Genomic DNA, 20,729 nt, shown 5'->3' with positions numbered 1-20,729 from the left:
TAAATGGGCACATTTCTCGACCTTCTAATCCGTTCTAAACTAATCCTACAGCAGAACGGCACTCCTATCAATGTTTGACGGCAATTTTAAAAAGAAAATTGGGGTGCACAAGTTTCTTAACATCAAACAATTTTTCTCGGGACTAAACGGACAGCTTCATATCAACTTTTATAACGTTAACGTCTTTGAAATACTCGTTTCAACAAAAATAACTTCCTGATCATTTCATAGTGTCATTTTGTTCATACAATTGTGATTGATTTATGAATTGGTGAGTAACAAAAAAGTCATATAAAGCATACAGTGCCTTCCAGCTTAAGATATCAGATGTTTTAATCGAATTTGTACTGTAAGTGAGATTTTCCTCTGATTTCCCTCATTTTCAATCAGTTTTATGTAAAAAGTAGCAAAAAGACAGTAACTCCTTAAAATGTTAGTAACTCAATAAAAATGAAGAAAAATGCTGATTTTTTAATTATTAAACAGATATAGTTCTAAGTCAGCTTTTTTTCCAATTATATAACACAAAGGTAATTTATTTGATTGGAAGTGAACTAAACCACAAAATTTATTTTTAACCTCACCCCCAATTTGTCTGTCAACGTCTTAAGCAGTGAATTGTCGGAAAAAGCAGCATTTGAGCGATGCTTCATTTTAAAACTAAAAAAATAGACAAAACTTTAAAAAATTGTTGATTTTGGTTGTTTCTTTTTCACTTTCCTTGAGTCTTCTTTTGTGTGCTGTTTGTTCAAAGAGTTTTTATTAACGAGTTCCGTTTATAAAATCTCTCAACTATGAGTAATCGAACACTCTGCAAATGCTGAGGATAGAATTTATTTCATCTTATATAAAAAGGCACTCATGGGTTTGTTCTTTTTAAATTTCCCTCTGAGTTCGGGCTCAAAATTAGTGACTAATAACGTAATCCTTTCTGTTTAGGCCGCTCGTCTTTGGGATTGTTAATCTTAGTCCCGAAAAAGTTTTTTAGAAAGTTTATCTAAAGTGACTGCTGAAAATAACATCTTTAATGCTTTTTTAATTGCCGAGTAATGTTTTGCGCAACCGAACAGATTTTTCCTGAGTTCAATTGCTTTTTTAGACGCTTTTCAAATCCCTGAAGCTAACTGGATCAATTAATGCGGTTAATTACACATTTTTTTTCTTCACGAATTCATCAAATTTGTTTGCATGTTGTTATTTGTCAAAACACACAAAATATCATAGCCTTCATGGCAAGGTGGGAAAAATTTTCCCCACATCGTCATGAAGGCCTGCTTCAAACAGAAACAACAAGCTGGACTGAAAGTTTCTCAGAAACAAACTAGGCTGCTTTATAACGCAATGGAGACTTTTGGGGGACTTTTAAAGCACTTTTGGGACTTGAAAGAAGCATAAAAAAAGGGTATAACGCATATAGTATAACCCGTTAGAATCTTCAAAGTTACTTATCAAATTATTTCGGCATAAATGCATTTTTTGCTAATGAACTTCTCTTGCTTTCTCTTATAGGTGCTTGCCTAAATTGTGGTGATAGGATAGCTATTCAATGTCAAACATGAAAAAATCGATATTTTTGGGCATCTGGGTCAACCAGAAATCCTTACCCCAAAATACCCATATTAGGGTACATATACAGTTGCGTTAGATTCCTCAATTTGTGGCGAGTCTCCTCATAAATTTATTATATACCGTTTTTCGTTGCTTAGGTCGTTAATTTTAGCGAAGCTTGAGACGTACTTGACCTGTCTTTTCCTTGGGTACGGTACCTTTGTGTTGCAATATCTCGCCGTAGAGTGAACCGACTATCGATCTGCAGGTTGATTTGAACTCAGCATGATCCGTACTTTCATCCCCTTGAAAGGCGTTTGGTTTCTTCTATCTGATTTCGAGAAATTGTTCAGGAATCATACCCGTATTTTGACATATTCGTATCAGGCACGTTTCGTGTGTCGACTTGTTAGACCAATAAAATTGATGATTATAGATTCGAGAGTTAGTTCATGAGATTGATATGATAATGGAGAATTTCTCAATATCTTTTAGCAGAATCCAGGGATCGTTTTTAGATCTGTATATCACATCTCCTTGCTTCCTTACAGATTGCTACGGCACCTTAACTATGCAAAATCTCCACGTCGAATGGACAGACTTGGATAATTTTTTGGCACAAAGCGTACCGCAAGCAGTACCGTTTTTGGTCCAATTTTGGTGTTGTTTCGATCAACCAGTTTTTAAATATTGACCATTAAAGATACCTCCATTTTGACCCAATGAAGCAGGAGACAAACTCTTTTGGTGACATAGTTTACAGCGCACTCTAAATTTCAGTGTAGAGGTTGTTTGAGTAGTTTGATAGATTAGCTTTAGATGTTGTGTTTTTTCACTTAAAACCTGAAAAAAATGTGGTTAGTGTAATTGGGAAATTTTTTTTGGTTGGCCCAGGTAACTTTTGTTGTCATTTCGTACCAACTGCCTGGTGGCTATTATCTCTGAATTGGGGAATTGTTTTGCCTACTGAGTTGCAAAATCAGAGAGCTCATTATGGGCCCATTGAAGCTACTCAACAGAAACTGGAAAAATAAACAAGTGAAGTTGTAATTCCGTCTACGAGCATGAAAACGTCCTGAATTTAGAGCTGGCTGGAATTAACACGATACCCGAGCTAAGCATCACTTGAACCAAAAAAACGTGCGTACTTGATTCCAAAAAATTGTTCTATATCTTCTTTTAATTGCTACATTTGTTTTCTATTCGTCTACCAGTTGATGTAAAAATACCACGCTATTCACAGTCAAAATGGGATATCAGTGACGATTTTCCTAAAAATTTATAGATGGTTAGTTAGGAAAGGATCAAACTCTCCAAAGCCTGTATAAAAATTCAGTTTAAGAAACTTTTGAAAATTTTACACTTTTTTACTTTTCCCTAGAAAAAACTCTATAAAGGGTCTGTATATTGTTATTTTTGTTTTGAATACCTGTTCATTTTTTCCGTGATCTTCAAAAAAAATCTGTGAGGAATAATACTTTTGTTTTATTTGATTTCATAGGAAAGGGTTGACTGTCAAGGAGCTGAAATTTTTTAATCAGTAAGGACAAAAGATAATAATTTTTTGAAATGTTCAATTTTATGAATAAGAGTGCTTACGGCTGACTATTTTAACAACATTACGAAATCTCGACTAAAAATCAAGAAAAAATTCGACAGTATTTGCTCTTTTTGTTTACCAGTTGTCTACGGGTGTTGATTTAATATTACCATGCTCTTCACAGTCGAAGCGGGATATCAGTGCAGATTTTCCTAATATTTTGTAGATAGGTAGGCACAGAAGGATCAAAACTCTCCGACATGTCTCATGGTGATTTCGAGATTCCTTTGCTTAAGTATAAGGAATTTGAGGTATCAAAAACGTTAGAGTCTTCGTATTCAAACAAAAATGGTACAAACTCGTCGATCGTTCATTTACCTGACGCACAGTGTTACGCAACCTATCATCAGGAGTTAAATTATTTTTTTCAAGGCATGTGTTTTGTCTGTTCTTCCATATGGATAGCCAGCTTGATTTCCTGATTTCTGATCAATGAAGATTAGAAAAGCTCAAAACCCATGGCCTTTCTTGGTGCTTTGGTTACAACGACTACTCAGCCCGCTAAAGTTATCAAGCTCTGCCAATATGCTATCAAGTTATCGAGCATGATATAAGAGTTTTCAAGGTACTTTTAAACAATGAGAATTGCATATCCTTCGACAAATTTTTCAAGTTGGAATCAAAGGTCTTAAACCTACTGACTATTGATGGTGAACGTCTGGCACTCACACGAGCTAAGAAGAATGTTATTCTTCACAGTTGTATATATTATAAATAAGGTCGCGGATTTACTTAATGACAGCATCAACTCTTTCAAGGATGCTTGCAAATCCAAAACCGCAACTCAAAATCTACTAATGGCAGTGAGAAATGATAAATTTTGTTATTACATATCTTGCACATGGTACATTATGTGTAGATGTAGTTTTTGTATTGCTTGATTTGCTGATCAATTGTTGATTATATTTTTCTAGTTCTTCTTACCTAATTTGTGCCATTTTTTTAATCTTTTTTCTTCAACTCTATCGACATAGAGGGTACTTGAAGTCTTCAACTACTGCAAAAACTACTTATAAATATTAACATCGTTTTTCACTGTCAGTCCTGTTATCACAATGTGAGCATTTTTAATACAGCTTTTGTGCTACTTGACATCGATACATCGCAATATTTTAAAAATATTTTATCGATTCCCTGGTGAATAATCAAATAAATTTTCCTCAAATTCGTACCAGGTTAATTATGACTCTTAGTTATTATACTTTGTCATTAATTGTCCTTAGTAATTCTATGTATGATTCTTAGTAACCAGACCGTGGCACTTATGATTGCTAGCCCTAGTCGAGAATTGATGGTTAATTGTAGTAAACTGGAAGATTCTGGCAGATTCCTAAACGACAATGCATCTTCTGCCAGAATTTTCTGGCAGATTTCTACAAGATCACAATTTTCCTGCCAGATTCCTACAAGATAACCATTTTTTTCTGTCAGATTCCTACAAGATAAGTATATTCTGCCAGATTCCTACAAGACAACTAGTCTTCTGTCAGATTTACAAAAGATAAAATTTTAGTAAGATTCCTGCATTATGAAATTTTTTCTGGGAAAACTTTCGAAACTGATTCTTCTCCGGGAATTATTTTTTGAAAATTAATCTGCAATAACAACACGCTAATTGAGCTCGTAACCTATTGTCGCAATAAATAATCAAAAAGTTTGAAAAATTGGTGAGATAAGAAAATACTTTTGTTTTATTTATTTGTATTCCATTGAGGCACAATAATTATGTCAAATACTCTCCGTGAATTGTAAACAAATCAAAAATTTGGAAAAATGGCTCAGTAAATCATCATATCTAGCAACTTTTTGTCAACCACCATCTCATATTTTTCTAAAAACTTTTCGTGGTCTTTTATAAGATCGACAAGACAATTGTACTGGAAATAATTTCCCGAGAAAAAAAATTTAGGCAGATTAGATTTTATCAAACAATTGAATTGCAGCTCAACCGGTACGAACTCTTTCCCTTTTGTCAGAATCTTGCAAGATAAACATTTTTCTGCTAGAATCTTATGCACTGATCATAAATGATTTCCTTGAAATTATAGAAGAAACTTTCAAAAGTTTTGAATGCCGAAGAACTGTATATTCGACATTTTCATTGAAAGTTGAAAAAACTTTCTTGGAAATCAAACAAGGTAATTTATGACACATAGAACCATTACCTCGTGCTATGTTTAATTCATGCATAATGTATTCCCAGGTCTTTAAAACTGAATAATAATATTTTAAAATTGACTTTCCTTATATTTTGTAGATGGGTAAGCACAAGAGTATCAAAACTCTCCGACATGTCTCATGGTGATGTGGAGATTCCTTTGCTTAAGTATATTGGAATTTGAGGTATCAAAAACGTTAGAGTTTTCGTATTAAAACAGCTCGTCGATCGTTCATTTACCTGAAGCACAGTGTTACGCAACCTATCATCCGGAGTTAAATTATTTTTTTCAAGGCATGTGTTTTGTCTGTTCTTCCATATGGATAGCCAGCTTGGTTTCCTGATTTCTGATCAATGAAGATTAGAAAAGCTCAAAACCCATGGCCTTTCTTGGTGCTTTGGTTACAACGACTACTCAGCCCGCTAAAGTTATCAAGCTCTTCCAATATGCTATCAAGTTATCGAGCGTGATATAAGAGTTTTCAAGGTACTTTTAAACAATGAGAATTGCATATCCTTCGACAAATTTTTCAAGTTGGAATCAAAGGTCTTAAACCTACTGACTCTTGATGGTGAACGTCTGGCACTCACACGAGCTAAGAAGAATGTTATTCTTCACAGTTGTATATATTATAAATAACGTCGCGGATTTACTTAATGACAGCATCAACTCTTTCAAGGATGCTTGCAAATCCAAAACCGCAACTCAAAATCTACTAATGGCAGTGAGAAATGATAAATTTTGTTATTATTTATCTTGCACATGGTACATTAAGTGTAGATGTAGTTTTTGTATTGCTTGATTTTCTGATCAATTGTTGATTATTTTTCTCTAGCTCTTCTTACCTAATTTGTGCCGTTTTTTTTATCTTTTTCTACAACTCTATCGACATTGTCTATACCCTCAGAGGGTACTTGAAGTCTTCAACTACTACAAAAACTATTTATAAATATTAAAATCGTTTTTCACTGTCAGTCCTGTTATCACAATGTGGGCATTTTTAATACAGCTTTTGTGCTACTTGACATCGATACATCGCAAAATTTTGAAACAGTTTTATCAATTCCCTGGTGAATAATCAAACAAATTTTCCTCAAATTCATACTGGGTTAATTATGACTCTTAGTTATTATACTTTGTCATTAATTGTCCTTAGTAATTCTATGTATGATTCTTAAAATAAAGACCGTGGCACTTATGATTGCAAGCCATAGTCGAGAATTGATGGTTAATTGTAGTAAACTGGACGATTCTGGCAGATTCCTAAACGACAATGCATCTTCTGCCAGAATTTTCTGGCAGATTTCTACAAGATCACAATTTTCCTGCCAGATTCCTACAAGATAACCATTTTTTTGTCAGATTCCTACAAGATAAGTATATTCTGCCAGATTCCTACAAGACAACTAGTCTTCTATCAGATTTACAAAAGATAATATTTTAGTAAGATTCCTGTATTATGAAATTTTTTTCTGGGAAAACTTTCGAAACTGATTCTTCTCCGGGAATTATTTTTTGAAAATTAATCTGCAATAACAACACGCTAATTGAGCTCGTAACCTATTGTCGCAATAAATAATCAAAAAGTTTGAAAAATTGGTGAGATAAGAAAATACTTTTGTTTTATTTATTTGTATTCCATTGAGGCACAATAATTATGTCAAATACTCTCCGTGAATTGTAAACAAATCAAAAATTTGGAAAAATGGCTCAGTAAATCATCATATCTAGCAACTTTTTGTCAACCACCATCTCATATTTTTCTAAAAACTTTTCGTGGTCTTTTATAAGATCGACAAGACAATTGTACTGGAAATAATTTCCCGAGAAAAAAAATTTAGGCAGATTAGATTTTATCAAACAATTGAATTGCAGCTCAACCGGTACGAACTCTTTCCCTTTTGTCAGAATCTTGCAAGATAAACATTTTTCTGCTAGAATCTTATGCACTGATCATAAATGATTTCCTTGAAATTATAGAAGAAACTTTCAAAAGTTTTGAATGCCGAAGAACTGTATATTCGACATTTTCATTGAAAGTTGAAAAAACTTTCTTGGAAATCAAACAAGGTAATTTATGACACATAGAACCATTACCTCGTGCTATGTTTAATTCATGCATAATGTATTCCCAGGTCTTTAAAACTGAATAATAATATTTTAAAATTGACTTTCCTTATATTTTGTAGATGGGTAAGCACAAGAGTATCAAAACTCTCCGACATGTCTCATGGTGATGTGGAGATTCCTTTGCTTAAGTATATTGGAATTTGAGGTATCAAAAACGTTAGAGTTTTCGTATTAAAACAGCTCGTCGATCGTTCATTTACCTGAAGCACAGTGTTACGCAACCTATCATCCGGAGTTAAATTATTTTTTTCAAGGCATGTGTTTTGTCTGTTCTTCCATATGGATAGCCAGCCTGGTTTCCTGATTTCTGATCAATGAAGATTAGAAAAGCTCAAAATTCATGGCCTTTCTTGGTGCTTTGGTTACAACGACTACTCAGCCCGCTAAAGTTGTCAAGCTCTGCCATTATGCTATCAAGTTATCGAGCGTGATATAAGAGTTTTCAAGGTACTTTTAAACAATGAGAATTGCATATCTTTCGACAAATTTTTCAAGTTGGAATCAAAGGTCTTAAACCTACGGACTATTGATGGTGAACGTCTGGCACTCATAGGAGCTAAGAAGAATGTTATTCTTCACAGTTGAGTATATTATAAATGACGCCGCGGATTTACTTAATGAGAGCATCAACTCTTTCAAGGATGCTTGCAAATCCAAAACCGCAACTCAGAGTCTACTAATGGCAGTGAGAAATGATAAATTTTGTTATTATTTATCTTGCACATGGTACATTAAGTGTAGATGTAGTTTTTGTATTGCTTGATTTTCTGATCAATTGTTGATTTTTTTTCTCTACCTCTTCTTACCTAATTTGTGCCGTTTTTTTATCTTTTTCTACAACTCTATCGACATTGTTTATACCCCCAGAGGGTACTTGAAGTCTTCAACTACTACAAAAACTATTTATAAATATTAACATCGTTTTTCACTGTCAGTCCTGTTATCACAATGTGGGCATTTTTAATACAGCTTTTGTGCTACTTGACATCGATACATCGCAAAATTTTGAAACAGTTTTATCAATTCCCTGGTGAATAATCAAACAAATTTTCCTCAAATTCATACTGGGTTAATTATGACTCTTAGTTATTATACTTTGTCATTAATTGTCCTTAGTAATTCTATGTATGATTCTTAAAATAAAGACCGTGGCACTTATGATTGCTAGCCATAGTCGAGAATTGATGGTTAATTGTAGTAAACTGGAAGATTCTGGCAGATTCCTAAACGACAATCATCTTCTGCCAGAATTTTCTGGCAGATTTCTACAAGATCACAATTTTCCTGTCAGATTCCTACAAGATAACCATTTTTTTGTCAGATTCCTACAAGATAAGTATATTCTGCCAGATTCCTACAAGACAACTAGTCTTCTATCAGATTTACAAAAGATAATATTTTAGTAAGATTCCTGTATTATGAAATTTTTTTCTGGGAAAACTTTCGAAACTGATTCTTCTCCGGGAATTATTTTTTGAAAATTAATCTGCAATAACAACACGCTAATTGAGCTCGTAACCTATTGTCGCAATAAATAATCAAAAAGTTTGAAAAATTGGTGAGATAAGAAAATACTTTTGTTTTATTTATTTGTATTCCATTGAGGCACAATAATTATGTCAAATACTCTCCGTGAATTGTAAACAAATCAAAAATTTGGAAAAATGGCTCAGTAAATCATCATATCTAGCAACTTTTTGTCAACCACCATCTCATATTTTTCTAAAAACTTTTCGTGGTCTTTTATAAGATCGACAAGACAATTGTACTGGAAATAATTTCCCGAGAAAAAAAATTTAGGCAGATTAGATATTATCAAACAATTGAATTGCAGCTCAACCGGTACGAACTCTTTCCCTTTTGTCAGAATCTTGCAAGATAAACATTTTTCTGCTAGAATCTTGCAAGATAGCCATTCTTCTGCCAAATAAACCGTTTTTTGGCAAAATTTTGCAAGATTATCATTTTTCTGCCAGTTTTTGCGAGAAAACCGTCTATCTGTCACAATCTGAAAGATTTCTGCAAGATAACCATCGGGTCTCATATAGGGAGGTGCTCAGAGCTGTTATACACTGATCATAAATGATTACCTGGATTTTATAGAAGAAACATTCAAAATTTTTGAATGCCGAAGAACTGTATATTCGACATTTTCATTGAAAGTTGAAAAAATTTTCTTGGAAATCATACAACTTAATTTATGACACATAAAACCATTACCTCGTGCTATGTTTAATTCATGCAAAATGTATTCCCAGGTCTTTAAAATTGAATAGATTGCATGTGTGGTCTTTATTTGACTGTTTGGTAAAAATACAACAATAACTTTGACTACTTTTAGACATAACAAGAAAATGATTTAGCAATTATACCCAACAAAAATAATTTTTGGCAAGTTTTTTATGATTGATCATTTTTTATGATTGACCAGTGTCTTCAGCGAATATCGAGTCTTTAGTCATATAGATGGACTTACTCTTGCCTTTAACACAATATTGCAGAAAAAATAGCAATTTGGAGTTTTTTTGGCGGGTCACATAGTGATGTTGGGGAATCACCTCAGCGATACCTATCGATAATGATTTATGGAATAAGGTCGGAAAAAGATTTATGATTCATGGTAATCATACCTCATTATATATGATTTATATATGATTTATTAGTAATCCTACAGGGATCAAGTTTGATTTTCTCGATTTTATGCTACCCGGGACGAGGTTTGGCGTAGAATTTTCGTAAGAAATGTTGTGAAATGCGGCGACAAAAAATAATTTTCGCCGCTTATTTCTTACATCTTTTCGTGGTGCATGCGGTGAATTGCCGTGAATTATTTTTTTTACCGCGTAATCAGTTTTCATACAAAAAAGAAGCTTGCTTACACGGGTTTGAACCTCTTACCTCCTGCAAGCCTTCAACTTCTTAGTCCACTGCACCGACTGTAACGAACTGCTATTATTTTGCATGTGAATTTAAATCAAATTCAGTAAACGTTCGAAGAAAGCCAAAGCGGTGAATTTTTATAAGAATTTCGGTGAGTTTCGCGGTGAATTTTTGTAAATGCGGTGAAATGGGGTGAATTATTTTTTTTTCACTGTATTCACTGCTTTCACCGCATTTCTTACATTAATTTACCACAGAAGTCGATGCGCTGAATTTTTGGCAGAAATGCGGTGGATTTGGCGGTTAATTTTTGTAAGAAATGCGGTTAAATATTCTTTTTCACCGCTTTCAACGCAATCACCGCATTTCTTACAAAAATTCACCCAAAAACATCGACCCGGGTAGAATCGTACTACGAAATCAACACTGTGAGGACCCAGGTCGAGGTTATCGTTTGTGCTCGTTTATGACGCAGACCGTTTTTGAACGCACACAGGGGGTACTACTACTACTACTACTACTACTACTACTACTACTACTACTACTACTACTACTACTACTACTACTACTACTACTACTACTACTACTACTACTACTACTACTACTACTACTACTACTACTACTACTACTACTACTACTACTACTACTACTACTACTACTACTACTACTGTTTCAACACTTTAATTCCAAATATGAAATAAAGGCACGGTTAGCAACAAATACAAACAAAACAAGAAGAGTTATTTGTTTGGTTATTCTGTGAAGTGCTGTACGACGAAATTGTTGAAGGCATTCTTTGACCCGGTTGCTGCTTTCTCCTGCAATCTGGTTAACGATACTTTGTTTCGTACACAGTCTCCTTCGATTTGACTCATCCACGTTTTCCGTTGCCCCCCAGGAGCGCGTCTAGCATGGACGTATTGATCGGGCGGGTCCCAATCGAAAGCACTGCGGGCTAATCTTCCTGGTTCCATTCTCTGGATGTGTTAGTACCATTTTATCCGTTTGAGCATGATCATCGTGGATAGTTGGGGCATTCGTGATCTTGACATAATTTCTTCGTTCGTTGCTTTCTCCAGATATGACACACGTAGAATTCTCCGAAGACAACCACAGTGGAAACTCTCAAGTTTTCTCTCCATTAATTTTGAAAGAGTCCAAGTCTCTGAGCTGTACAGCACGGCTGATAAAACGAGTGCTTTGTACAAATTGCACTTGAGGTGCACGCTGAGCTGCTTGCTCTTCCAGAGATTTTGGAAGTTAGCAAACCGTTGTCTACCTTCTGCAAGTTTGCAATTGACTTCCTGCAGGTCTCCATGTTTGAGGCTGACATATGATCCGAGATACTTGAACGCTTCTATGTTTTCAAACTCGTTTCCGAGAACATCTTGTACTTTGCAGGAAAACACGCGTGTGGCAACTGCTTTAGGTTTGCCACAGTATCTCGATTGGTGAACTTTTCGGCCATTGACTGTTTTGAACTTTCTTTCACACTTGTCACAGGTAAGGCTCGCCTCTAGTTGCTCGAACTTTGACTTGTCGACGACATTCTTTGACAAACCGGCTTTGCAGAATCTTGTTTGGTGCACTTTGCGTCCGGTAACTGTACTGAATTGCCGCTGACAATTCTGACATCTTAAAGACTCTTGGTCAGCCACCACTGACCGACTCTCATTTTCTAGCGACTCTGAATCTGCTACCGCAGATTGTTGTTGTGAAGCTACCAACGCTGGCTTAGCCACCGCTAAGCTTTTCAATCTTAGCTTCCGGCCATCTTGTGTTTCGAACCAGCCCGCTTTCTTTTTCGTTCCCAGCAGCACCTCCGTGCTGATGGTTAGTCGTGACTGGCTAGATGTCTCTGCCAGGAGTCATAGTTTGCCTTTATGTGTTCCAGTGAGTATCTCCACGTTCTGTTGGATACTAGGCACTGCAACAACATTTGGGCTGTCGCATTTTACGCCCATATTCTTTGTTTTGGCCACATTAATCTTCAGACCAGCGGCTTCCGCAAGGGCCTCGATTCGATGTAGGTTTTCTTGCACCTCACTGTCTGAGACCCCCACGAGAGCAACATCATCAGCAAAATCTAAGTCAGCCACCAATCTCCCAATGTCTAATCCTCCATGCACCGAGTTAGCCAAAATGTAGTTGATGACAAGGCCGAATAGGATTGGGGACCACACATCACCCTGCCTAACGCCCGTTCTGACATCAAATAAGCGTCCTTTCTCACCTTCGGCTTTGACTCGACATTTGAATCCATCATAGCTGTTTCTTATGATGTTTATCACTTTTTGCGGAAGACCATAGTGTTTCATTATCTGGTACATCTGCTCACGATCGACAGAATCGAATGCCGCTCGAAAGTCTATGAAACAAAAGCTAATATCCAATTGGAACGCCATTGATTTCTCTATTATTTGACGCAGAGCAAAGAGTTGATCTTCTCTGTTTTTTCTGAAGCCACACTGCTCGGCGCATCCTCTGCTTTTTCTGAAGCCGCACTGCTCTTCCCTTAAGACGCGATCCACTGAATCTTTGCATCGATTGAGAATAACGGAAGCGAACACTTTGCCTGGTACTGACAATAGAGAGATCCCTCGGTGGTTCGAACACTCTGACCTCTTTCCTTTACTCTTGTATAATGGGACAATTTCTGCTACCTTCCAGTCATCGGGCAGAACTTCCGTCGACCAACACTTATCTATGATGTCCCAGAGCCACTCGACAATACCCTTGTGTGCTTTCAATATCTCACAGGAAATGTTATCGGGTCCACTTGCCTTGCCATTCTTCAACCTGCGGATAGCTTCAAGCACTTCTTCAAATCGAATTGGGCTCAGGTCAATCGACAAGCTTTCAGCTGCTTCTTCGGGATCCAATCTCGTACTGCAACTGGATGTTGAGGGATTCAGGAGTTGACTAAAATGTTCCGTCCAGCGTTCAAGTCGTTCCTCTTTCGTCCGTAAGTTGACGCCAGTGCTTGAAACTAATTTGGTCAACTGGGGACTCCAGTTTCGGCAAATCTGCTGTGATGCCCCAAAAACCTCCTTCAAGTTGCCTCTGTCCGCAAAGCTCTGCACTTCTTGGCCTTTGCGTTCAAGCCATGCCCGTTTGTCTGCACGTAGAGCTTTTCTGACTTCCTTACAGCAGTTTGTGAACTCTAACAACGCCACCGCGCTGCTGTGTTTCTTCAACTGTAGATCAGCTCGTTTCCGGATAAGTTCCAGAGAATCTGGAGAAATCCAAGGTTTGTTCACTCGCTTGTCCGGAAGGAGGCATTTCACTGCTGCTTGGTTCAGGGCTTTTCGAAAATTGTCCCAAGACTGCTCTGTATTCTCGAAATCGCCGCTCTTATCAAGATGTAACTTGACCTCCTGCGTGAATAAGTCACGCGTTGTTTCATCTTGCAGCTTCGCAGAACTGATTCTGGGCGTGAAACATGGTTTTTTAGACAAAAGTTTCATAGATACTTCCGCAATGACCAGTTCATGATCGGTAATTGTGGTTTTCCCTCTTCTGGTCCTCACATTCGTCAGACATCCTCTGTATCTCTCTGCAAACAGAATGTGATCCAGCATCTTTTTTCGACAACTCGGATCGGGAGGGTTGTAGGTGTACCGATGCACTTGTCGATGCTGGAACCATGTACCACCTACGAGCAATTTGTGTGAAGTGCAAAATGATAACAACTTTTCCGAGTTTTCATTTTCTTCACCCATTCCAAACGGGCCTCTGCAGCTCATGGTGTCATTCAACTGGTGTCCAGGCTCTGCATTGAGGTCACCGATGACACAAATACGCTCCCTATGTTTGAAGCTGGAAACTAGGTCTGAAAGTTGACTCCAAAACAAATCCTTCTCTTGGAGACTAGCTTCATTCGTAGGTGCGTAGCAGACAACAACAGCTAGATTGGCTCTCCTCCGAGCCGCGAACTTGACGTAGCAAATACGTTCACTTAGAGCCACTTGTTCTACGATGCTGTTTATCAATGACTTCTTTACAGCAACGCCCACTCCTCCTTGTCTCGACTTTACACCAGACAACCACGAGTCAGACAGGTAGAGCTTGTGGTCTCCGAGATCAATTTCTTGCTCCTGCAATCTCGTCTCCTGCACTCCCAGAATATCCAACTTGTATTGCGCCAGATCCATTTTCAAAGCCTCTAATGATCCGGCTTGGGTCAGTGTTCTGACGTTTAAAGTTGCAATTCTGAGTTGGTTCCTCGGGAGATTCTTAGCACCCCTTACCCGGGACTCGGGGTCATGGTTGAATGTACTCATTGCTTTGGTGTTTGAAGGCTGAGATACGACTATTTGCGCCACAAACTAGAAGACCAGTGCCTCGTTAGCTCGACCATGTGAGCGGAGAGCCGCAGCACATGACCTACCCCCAGGGGACACCACGTGGAGGTGAGGTTGGATTTTGTCCCCCACTACTACTACTACTACTACTACTACTACTACTACTACTACTACTACTACTACTACTACTACTACTACTACTACTACTACTACTACTACTACTACTACTACTACTACTACTACTACTACTACTACTACTACTACTACTACTACTACTACTACTACTACTACTACTACTACTACTACTACTACTACTACTACTACTACTACTACTACTACTACTACTACTACTACTACTACTACTACTACTACTACTACTACTACTACTGTTACTACTACTACTACTACTACTACTACTACTACTACTACTACTACTACTACTACTACTACTACTACTACTACTACTACTGTTTCAACACTTTAATTCCAAATATGAAATAAAGGCACGTTTGGCAACAAATACAAACAAAACAAACAACAAACTACTACTATTACTACTACTACTACTACTACTACTACTACTACTACTACTACTACTACTACTACTACTACTACTACTACTACTACTACTACTACTACTACTACTACTACTACTACTACTACTACTACTACTGTTTCAACACTTTAATTCCAAATATGAAATAAAGGCACGGTTGGCAACAAATACAAACAAAACAAGAAGAGTTATTTGTTTGGTTATTCTGTGAAGTGCTGTACGACGAAATTGTTGAAGGCATTCTTTGACCCGGTTGCTGCTTTCTCCTGCAATCTGGTGAACGATACTTTGTTTCGTACACAGTCTCCTTCGATTTGACTCATCCATGTTTTCCGTTGCCCCCCAGGAGCGCGTCTGGCATGGACGTATTGATCGGGCGGGTCCCAATCGAAGGCACTGCGGGCTAATCTTCCTGGTTCCATTCTCTGGATGTGTCCGTACCATTTTATCCGTTTGAGCATGATCATCGTGGATAGTTGGGGCATTCGTGATCTTGACATAATTTCTTCGTTCGTTGCTTTCTCCAGATATGACACACGTAGAATTCTCCGAAGACAACCACAGTGGAAACTCTCAAGTTTTCTCTCCATTAATTTCGAAAGAGTCCAAGTCTCTGAGCTGTACAGCACGGCTGATAAAACGAGTGCTTTGTACAAATTGCACTTGTGGTGCACGCTGAGCTGCTTGCTCTTCCAGAGATTTTGGAAGTTAGCAAACCGTTGTCTACCTTCTGCAAGTTTGCAATTGACTTCCTGCAGGTCTCCATGCTTGAGGCTGACATATGATCCGAGATACTTGAACGCTTCTATGATTTCAAACTCGTTTCCGAGAACATCTTGTACTTTGCAGGAAAACACGCGTGTGGCAACTGCTTTAGGTTTGCCACAGTATCTCGATTTGTGAACTTTTCGTCCATTGACTGTTTTGAACTTTCTTTCACACTTGTCACAGGTAAGGCTCGCCTCTAGTTGCTCGAACTTTGACTTGTCGACGACATTCTTTGACAAACCGGCTTTGCAGAATCTTGTTTGGTGCACTTTGCGTCCGGTAACTGTACTGAATTGCCGCTGACAATTCTGACATCTTAAAGACTCTTGGTCAGCCACCACTGACCGACTCTCATTTTCTAGCGACTCTGAATCTGCTACCACAGATTGTTGTTGTGAAGCTACTAACGCTGGCTTAGCCACCGCTAAGCTTTTCAATCTTAGCTTCCGGTCATCTTGTGTTTCGAACCAGCCCGCTTTCTTTTTCGTTCCCAGCAGCACCTCCGTGCTGATGGTTAGTCGTGACTGGCTAGATGTCTCTGCCAGGAGTCCTAGTTTGCCTTTATGTGTTCCAGTGAGTATCTCCACGTTCTGTTGGATACCAGGCACTGCAACAACATTTGGGCTGTCGCATTTTACGCCCATATTCTTTGTTTTGGCCACATTAATCTTCAGACCAGCGGCTTCCGCAAGGGCCTCGATTCGATGTAGGTTTTCTTGCACCTCACTGTCTGAGACCCCCACGAGAGCAACATCATCAGCAAAATCTAAGTCAGCCACCAATCTCCCAATGTCTAATCCTCCATGCACCGAGTTAGCCAAAATGTAGTTGATGACAAGGCCGAATAGGATTGGGGACCACACATCACCCTGCCTAACGCCCGTTCTGACATCAAATAAGCGTCCTTTCTCACCTTCGGCTTTGACTCGACATTTGAATCCATCATAGCTGTTTCTTATGATGTTTATCACTTTTTGCGGAAGACCATAGTGTTTCATTATCTGGTACATCTGCTCACGATCGACAGAATCGAATGCCGCTCGAAAGTCTATGAAACAAAAGCTAATATCCAATTGAAACGCCATTGATTTCTCTATTATTTGACGCAGTGCAAAGAGTTGATCGGCGCATCCTCTGCTTTTTCTGAAGCCGCACTGCTCTTCCCTTAAGACGCGATCCACTGAATCTTTGCATCGATTGAGAATAACGGAAGCGAACACTTTGCCTGGTACTGACAATAGAGAGATCCCTCGGTGGTTCGAACACTCTGACCTCTTTCCTTTACTCTTGTATAATGGGACAATTTCTGCTACCTTCCAGTCATCGGGCAGAACTTCCGTCAACCAACACTTATCTATGATGTCCCAGAGCCACTCGACAATACCCTTGTGTGCTTTCAACATCTCACAGGAAATGTTATCGGGTCCACTTGCCTTGCCATTCTTCAACCTGCGGACAGCTTCAAGCACTTCTTCAAATCGAATTGGGCTCAGGTCAATCGACAAGCTTTCAGCTGCTTCTTCGGGATCCAATCTCGTACTGCAACTGGATGTTGAGGGATTCAGGAGTTGACTAAAATGTTCCGTCCAGCGTTCAAGTCGTTCCTCTTTCGTCCGTAAGTTGACGCCAGTGCTTGAAACTAATTTGGTCAAGTGGGGACTCCAGTTTCGGCAAATCTGCTGTGATGCCCCAAAAACCTTCTTCAAGTTGCCTCTGTCCGCAAAGCTCTGCACTTCTTGGCCTTTGCGTTCAAGCCATGCCCGTTTGTCTGCACGTAGAGCTTTTCTGACTTCCTTACAGCAATTTCTGAACTCTAACAACGCCACCGCGCTGCTGTGTTTCTTCAACTGTAGATCAGCTCGTTTCCGGATAAGTTCCAGAGAATCTGGAGAAATCCAAGGTTTGTTCACTCGCTTGTCCGGAAGGAGGCATTTCACTGCTGCTTGGTTCAGGGCTTTTCGAAAATTGTCCCAAGACTGCTCTGTATTCTCGAAATCGCCGCTCTTATCAAGATGTAACTTGACCTCCTGCGTGAATAAGTCACGCGTTGTTTCATCCTGCAGCTTTGCAGAACTGATTCTGGGCGTGAAACATGGCTTTTTAGACAAAAGTTTCATAGATACTTCCGCAATGACCAGTTCATGATCGGTAATTGTGGTTTTCCCTCTTCTGGTCCTCACATTCGTCAGACATCCTCTGTATCTCTCTGCAAACAGAATGTGATCCAGCATCTTTTTTCGACAACTTGGATCGGGAGGGTTGTAGGTGTACCGATGCACTTGTCGATGCTGGAACCATGTACCACCGACGAGCAATTTGTGTGAAGTGCAAAATGATAACAACTTTTCCGAGTTTTCATTTTCTTCACCCATTCCAAACGGGCCTCTGCAGCTCATGGTGTCATTCAACTGGTGTCCAGGCTCTGCATTGAGGTCACCGATGACACAAATACGCTCCCTATGTTTGAAGCTGGAAACTAGGTCTGAAAGTTGACTCCAAAACAAATCCTTCTCTTGGAGACTAGCTTCATTCGTAGGTGCGTAGCAGACAACAACAACTAGATTGGCTCTCCTCCGAGCCGCGAACTTGACGTAGCAAATACGTTCATTTAGAGCCACTTGTTCTACGATGCTGTTTATCAATGACTTCTTTACAGCAACGCCCACTCCTCCTTGTCTCGACTTTACACCAGACAACCACGAGTCAGACAGGTAGAGCTTGTGGTCTCCGAGATCAATTTCTTGCTCCTGCAATCTCGTCTCCTGCACTCCCAGAATATCCAACTTGTATTGCGCCAGATCCATTTGCAAAGCCTCTAAAGATCCGGCTTGGGTCAGTGTTCTGACGTTTAAAGTTGCAATTCTGAGTTGGTTCCTCGGGAGATTCTAGCACCCCTTACCCGGGACTCGGGGCCATGGTTGAATGTACTCATTGCTTTGGTGTTTGAAGGCTGAGATACGAATAGTTGCGCCAAAAATTAGAAGACCAGTGCCTCGTTAGCTCGACCATGTGAGCGGAGAGCCGCAGCACATGACCTACCCCCAGGGGACACCACGTGGAGGTGAGGTTGGATTTTGTCCCCCACTACTACTACTACTACTACTACTACTACTACTACTACTACTACTACTACTACCACTACTACTACTACTACTACTACTACTACTACTACTACTACTACTACTACTACTACTACTACTACTACTACTACTACTACTACTACTACTACTACTACTACTACTACTACTACTACTACTACTACTACTACTACTACTACTACTACTACTACTACTACTACTACTACTACTACTACTACTACTACTACTACTACTACTACTACTACTACTACTACTACTACTACTACTACTACTACTACTACTACTACTACTACTACTACTACTACTACTACTACTACTACTACTACTACTACTACTACTACTACTACTACTACTACTACTACTACTACTAATGCCACGACGACTACTTAACGGTGATAGGACGACGACTCTATTACCTAAACCGAAGCTTCCTAACTTGAAACCGGCAATTCCTGTTAATTCGACACTTCTCACAACCAATACGGATTATTTCTAGAATACCGACAAAAACCAACGCTTCATTCATTCAAAAACGGTTAAACCGAAAAAACCGACAAATACCGACGTTTCGTACGCCATTTTTGTAGGTATTTCTTAGCTCCAGACTTTTCATAAATTGAACGAGCCAAGGTCTGGATCATAAACTTTTTCGGTCTTTCTGAGTCTTTTCATAAATCGAACGAGCCAAAGTCTGTATCATATCGCATTTTGGTCTGTACGGGTCTTTTCATAAGAGTACTTGAACGAGCACATGAACGCACCAAAATTTTGAACGAGGCAAAGTCTGGATCATAGGCATTTTTGGTCTGCCTGGGTATTTTCATGGGCAAAAATGGTCTGGATGGGTATTTTTATAGATCATTTTGAACGAGGACCTCAACCTGGGGATACCATTGCATTATTTTCCCACTCAAAAATGCGATGTCAATCAAAACAATCTGAGAGCACATCAAAATGTTGTCAATAGTTTCTCCTTTAGATAGCTAATTTGGAGTAAAAGAAAGTCTTACGCTTATTATTTTACTCATTATAGAAGAATTAATACATTCACTTTTCACCCCAAGCGATTGCAAAGTTTATCCATTAATGTATAGAAATTTGATAAGGGGACTAATCAACTTACATCTCGCACTTCAAACATGAAAACTGATATCCAATTTAAGAGAGAGACACTCATCAATGCGTCCTGGAATCCAGCATGTGAAATGTATTTTTAGTCCACTCTTTCACTACCCGTGCTTAGAGAGAGGTGAAATCTATCAACGTGCGTCTTCTTTAGTTGCTACTCCCGCTATCAAGAAAAATAGTGAGGAGGGGGGGGGGGGTATAACTGGATCAGAGGTATTGGGCTAAACTGGCGGTAAACGGAGTAGTTGGCTAAGAAAAGAGAAAATAATGCAAAATATAGATAGTGTGAGATGAAGAGGGTTGAGGGGCAATAGGACCAAGTTGAAAATTAAATTAGAAAGTAGGATCACATCAAAGGGCGCAGTCTACCCGGAGGCATGGGGGTGAAACCGATCTAATAGCAAACAATTGTATCATTAATTCCTTCGCTCTCCCTTGGGCCCACAGTGGGGAAATTTAGACTTATTTCAAAGTTTTGAGAAACTCAATTAGATCAACTCCTTTTCTCCCTAATTACACGTTTCAACCACTACCTTTCCCACCTTTGCTACTATTACT

Source organism: Convolutriloba macropyga, chromosome 1 (genome assembly GCF_964194025.1).
Source record: "Convolutriloba macropyga chromosome 1, txConMacr16.3, whole genome shotgun sequence".
In the NCBI taxonomy this organism is placed as follows: Eukaryota; Metazoa; Xenacoelomorpha; order Acoela; family Convolutidae; genus Convolutriloba; species Convolutriloba macropyga.
The sequence above is the reverse complement of the archived record's forward strand: the minus strand, read 5'-3'. Positions refer to the sequence as shown.